We start from the raw sequence: 6,072 nt of genomic DNA, 5'->3' as shown, positions 1-6,072 counted from the left end.
CTACATGTCTCCCTCCACCATGAATGGAGTTGAAGTTCTCTAAACTCTCATAAAACAGCGTCTCAGTCATCAGGCAGTGAATTCAGAACCAGTTCATGTAGGAACTTTCTGTAGGAGCTTTTAGAGGGACGTCTGGTTCCCATCACCACCACTGTGAGCAGTTCTGAATGAGTCTGTTTACATTTTAACCATTTAATTATGTAGGAAATTTGAAAAAAAAAACAAAAAACAGGTGGAATTCCCCTTTAAAACGTATAACGACCCATAAAGTCATACATAAACTAGGGCCAGATTTAAGGAAATTTGGCCACTGATATGAATTTTAAAGAGCTCCATTCCAGTAACTGATAACATGGACCTTTACTGACTCATTTATCAAAGTCAAGTCATGTAAAACAAACACTTTATATCAGATATTTAATTGTGTTTCAAATAGCTTCACCTTCCTGAATATTAGTCATCCATCAGTGGAGCTTTTATATCAGCCGATATATCGGTCGGGCTCTGCTCTCTACGGCCCGTGATCTTCAGAACTCTCAGAAAAACACTTGACCTCCTGAGGTCACATATAGGCCACGATCAGTCCATATCGATCAACCTGTACCCATAACTTTATCAGTATTATTTCCTGTCACGGATTGAGGCACCCTCTCCTGTTTCGTCATGAGTATCATTAACGAAAAACAAAAAAAATCCAAGCACACGTCTGTCAGTGCTGTCTCTGCCTGGGCCGTCCCCCGTCAGACCTTTTTAAACGCCGGTATATTGAACCATGCAAGGCTTTTGTATATAATGTGAATGAGACGTTTTCGGTGGTGACTAATTCCCTGTGTTTCACGTGTTTTTATGTGTCGGTCTCGTGCGTGTAAATTGCAAACGTATTTAAAATAATCGAGCACTGTTTTCGTCATAGTTCACCATGTCCTATCACTGTAAAAATGTACTGTTTGCTTGTAAAGGAGGGATATCTAATACATTTATGAGAAACTGGAACAAATATCTGTAACATAAGAGATTTCTGTAGCCTCTGCGTAGACTGGGGTTTATGCAGATGCCTTAAGAGCCATTTAACATCTTGGAATAAAGGTTATTTTAAGAAAAAGTGCCTGTGATGGAGTTATTTGTGCAGTTAGACGGTTGAACCACAGGAGGGCGCCAAAACGCAAGTGCAGCCACAGCACTTGGAACTGCTCTGCTAGTATCTGATGGAAAGAAAACAGCGCCATCTGCTGGCTGCACTCAAATCGTTGGGACTTGCCATCATTTTGTCACAGGGAAAAATGTCGAGAAGGACTTTAAAGTCACTTAAAGGTGGAAAAGGGCTTGATGCAGCCTTAGAAGCACGAATTAATAGCAGAATATTCACTGAGCCATAGAACAGCGCTGATTAAACTACAGCTGAGCTACAAAACCCATAGTGGCGTCTTCTGCGTGACAGACTTTGCAGTCTGTTTTGGGAAAATACTTGGTGATGGGAACCAGGCGTCGCCATGACTACAACACAGATATAGACACTTTATTTACCATCCAGAACCACCAGAGAACCTACACGAGTCTTCTGAGCTTATATGGAATGCTGATGATGGAAAACAGTGGAAAATCTGGAATAATGAGTTTTCTTTGGGGACTATTTTGCCGCACAGCGCCCTGCATGTCTCCCTCCACCATGAATGGAGTTGAAGTTCTCTAAACTCTCATAAAACAGCGTCTCAGTCATCAGGCAGTGAATTCAGAACCAGTTCATGTAGGAACTTTCTGTAGGAGCTTTTAGAGGGACGTCTGGTTCCTATCACCACCACTGTGAGCAGCTCTGACTCAGTAAGTTTATCTAGAACCGAGCGTTTCACACCAAACCGCTCAGAACGACTCTGAACACCTAAATTATGCAGTCTATTTTCTTGCCCTTCCACTCAAACCTTTTTATTAAAACTGAAATATCGACAGCGAGCTGCCTCCAGAATCATGAAAGGTCCCCAGAACCCATTGGCACATTTGGCGTCATTTCAGAGGAGTTAAATAAACTCCGTGTATGAACCGTCTGGCCGTTTGGACTTTCAGAAGCCACAGAAGTCCCTTTCCAAATGCCATCAAACTTGTTCTGTAGTTCTGAAGTTAGTGGTGAGTGACTCTGAGAGCACATTAGAGAGAGAAAGTGCTGCAGCGCCAGCTTCTCTCTGATGGACAGCGTGATCCTCGAGGGCAGCGGCAGGGTAGCAGACAATCTCAATCATAGGCTACTGTAGAGAAAGACCGAGCTACAGCTCCCCACCCCACTGTCAGGCTGAACACTCGCACAAGCAGTTTGGCACCTGAACAGAGTCCGGCTGCAGGGTCAAGCTGGAGACCTGTGTTTGCCTAGGAGTCTGTATCATCTTCATATTTTACATTTGGTTCAATTAATCGCTTAACATGTCACTTTATACTTAGGCCTGTTATCCAATAACTACACGGACAGTGCAAACTAGTAGGGCTATTCTGAGCACCACTGCATACACAACACAGACAAGGAGGCTTGCAGCACTGCTGTGTCTGATCCGCTCTGACCAGCACAACACTAACACACCACCACCACTTCAGTGTTACTGCAGTGCTGAGAATGACCCACCACCCAAACAGTACCTGCTCTGTGAGGGTCCATGGGGGTCCTGACCACTGAAGAACAGGGTAACAGAGTATCAGAGAAACAGATGGACTACAGTCTGTAACTGTAGAACTACAGAGTGCAGCTATACAGTAAGTGGAGCTGATAAAGTGGACAGTGAGTGTAGAAACGAGGAGGTGGTCAGGATGTTACGCCTGATCTGTATATATGTGTGTGTGTGTGTGTGTGTGTGTGTGTGTGTGTGTGTTAGCATTCTCCCAGCTCCATCAGGCTCGATTGTGACTAACAGATGCAAGTTAAGACGATAAAGACTTGAATCTGAGGGAGAGAAGTTGAGGGGCTGGTGTTACAGCAGCCAAACAGGGTCTTAGTGGATAATGATGCCTTCAAATCCTCATTCAAATATCATAATTAGAAGATAAAGAATCATTAAAGAACACAATTAATGTTGAAATTGGAAGGAATGAGTTCATGAACAAAACTGTTGCTGTGGTATCCCAGGAGTCACTGAGTTGTTATTGTATCCAAATTGGTTGCTGAAGTGTTGCCAGTATTGGACGAAGAACACAAACCAGGTACCTCCAGTAAAAGTAGAAGTTCCTCCCTTTAGACCTCCACTTGAGTAAAAGTACTAAAGTATTTCCCTTCAAATGTACTTAAGTATAAAGTAAAAGTACTAAAAGAGTAATTCTGGCTCTGATCTGGTCCTGTTATCATTTTTATAACCAGACTGGCTTCATGAACTCATTTCAGGTGAAAGTCCTCCAGCGTCTCTCTTGGTAAACCAGTCTTTTAATAGAACGTCATTAATTAGTGACGCTGACGTCTATTAAAATGATCAGAAGCACAAAACACTGAAGGTAAACAGTTTCCATCAGGGAGAACCGAGTGGCTCTGAAATCACTTTTTACACACAAGCAAAGTTTCAGTTTCAGATTTATTTACAACTTAGTTCCAAGTTTAAGTTGAATAAAAACTGGCTTTAAACTCAGGATCACAGATGAGCTCCTTTACTATGTTGATCTGTAGGCGTCTGTTCATAAACATAAACCAGCCCAAACTCATTTACTATAAAATGAAATGGTGTTTGTAGAAATTCAGAAAAAAGCCGCGTCAGTCTCGACTGCATATGTGGACATATTTCTATATTGAGCTCTATTTACACAAAGTTAGGTTAGTTCATCATTTATGTTGAACAGACTCTCCCAAAGTTTTACGCTGCTGCGCTGACGTTGAACCGCGTGCTGCACTGGGTCGGTATGACCAACAGGTCAAAACCAGCTCTAAACAAAGTGACCGCTGGGCCCTGATTGGTGCTCTGGATTTGCGCTTCTTTCGTTTTGACATGTGACGTTTTTATACACACAGAAACCAAAAGGAACGACAGATTTCTCAAAATGTAGGAGGAAAAAGTCGGATATTAGACTCTGAAATGTAGTGGAGTGAAAGGAGAAAGTCGCCCAGAACGGAGAAACTTCAGTACAGATACACCAAAAATACTAAAGTACAGAAACTCATTACATTTACTCAGTTATTCAGTTACTCAGTTACTGTCCAGCACTGTTGCGAGGCCATTTCTGTGATAACTCAGGTAATTACTAATATGTTTGTTTATGTGTGTTTGCTATGCGTCTGTATGTGGTGTCTGTGAGGGGAGTGTGGTCATTTGGGACATCATTATGGGCAGTTATGCAAAGTGTAGAATAATAATCAGAGGAAGACGACGAAGAAGGCTAGTAGGAAACTTTTCCAAAAGTCACAGCAGACGCTGACATTTACACTGTAAAGCACTTGTATTTCAGGTATTCAGCAGCCACACGTGACTCTGCAGTCCTCTGACTCTCATCCACGTGAGAATGAAGCATTTTAATGCACGGTTGCTCTTTACTTGCTGGATCTGTCGATTCCCCTGACCGTGACTACAGCTGCACTTTCTAATCAGCTACTGATGATTTAAGTATCTCAAAAAGCTCAAATTAAACGGTGCCGTCTTGCTGAGTTGCTGTCTGACACCAACAACACCATCTACTCGGAGCAGCTGCCCTCTCTGACCCTCCAATAGCTATCAATAAATCAGCACTGCACCTCAGCTGATTAGCCTCCCAGATTTAGATGGTGCTGGTGCGAGTGGATCAGACACGAGCTTTTGAACACTGTGTCCACTCACTGTCCGCTCTATTAGACACTCCTACCTTGTCGGTCCACCTTGTAGGTGTAAAGTCAGAGACGACAGCTCATCTGCTGCTGCACAGTTTGTGTTGGTCATCCTCTAGTCCTTCATCAGTGGTCACAGGACGCTGCCCACAGGACGCCGTTGGCTGGATATTTTTGGTTCTCAGTCCAGCAGTGACACTGAGGTGTTTAAAACCTCCAGCAGCACTGCTGTGTCTGATCCACTCAGACCAGCGCAACACACACTAACACACAACCACCACGTCAGTGTCACTGCAGTGCTGAGAACGACCCACCACCCAAACAGTCCCTGCTCTGTGAGGGTCCATGGGGGTCCTGACCACTGAAGAACAGGGTAACAGAGTATCAGAGAAACAGATGGACTACAGTCTGTAACTGTAGAACTACAGAGTGCAGCTATACAGTCAGTGGAGCTGATAAAGTGGACAGTGGGCGTAGAAACGAGGAGGTGGTCAGATTAAAGTGCTCAGCGAATGTCTATATAAAAGACAAACAGGTCTGGAATAAAACAGCATTAAAGGCTTCGAAGTTACACCAGCTGCGTTCGTTTGATCTCAGATTTGCTGGACTCCTCATACGGTATCAGAAACAACCACAGTGCAGCGAGGAGATCAGACGTGGCTCGGAGGTGAAAGCTGCACATCTTGCAGCTCCGACTGCGGGCTGCAGTTTACAGAGATTAGAGGTTGATTTAAGTACGCCAGGCTAATCCAGATTATCATCTTATAAGATAAGTGTGGCACTCTGAAAATCAGCCCAGGACTTCAGCCAGCCTCTGAGCTGATGTGTGCTCCCTTCCGTAAATAGCGTTAGCTTGTTTTTTTCACTTTCGCCTGCGGTTTTCCTGCAGCTATGAACATCTACTGCTCCAACAGGTCAGCTAAGGCCTGCTGCTTCACTTCATTCACGTCAATAATCACTTGTTTTTGGCTTTTTCAGTGCTGTGACGTACATTGGAGGGGCCGTCCTTAAAGGAATAGTTCTGAGAAAAGTCAAATTTACACAATTTTGCACTTGAGTGATCAGCCAAGAGTCCCAAGTTGGCTTCTTTAGTCTGGAGCGGCGAGGCTAACAGTGCCTACAGAAGCTGGAGTAGTCACCCAAACTGTATCTCAGCCCGATCAAACTGCAGTCAGGTCTTCGTTAAGACGGATGGGGGGCATAGCCCGACTTACTGTGAGCTATAAACATGATCTAAACTCTGAGCAGCGGGAGTCTGTGTTTACACTGTTAGAAATAAAGGTGCAAACAGTGTAAACGTTCCCTTAAAGGTTCTA

Source organism: Pygocentrus nattereri, chromosome 19 (genome assembly GCF_015220715.1).
Source record: "Pygocentrus nattereri isolate fPygNat1 chromosome 19, fPygNat1.pri, whole genome shotgun sequence".
Taxonomy (NCBI): domain Eukaryota; kingdom Metazoa; phylum Chordata; class Actinopteri; order Characiformes; family Serrasalmidae; genus Pygocentrus; species Pygocentrus nattereri.
This window is presented reverse-complemented; position numbering follows the sequence as displayed.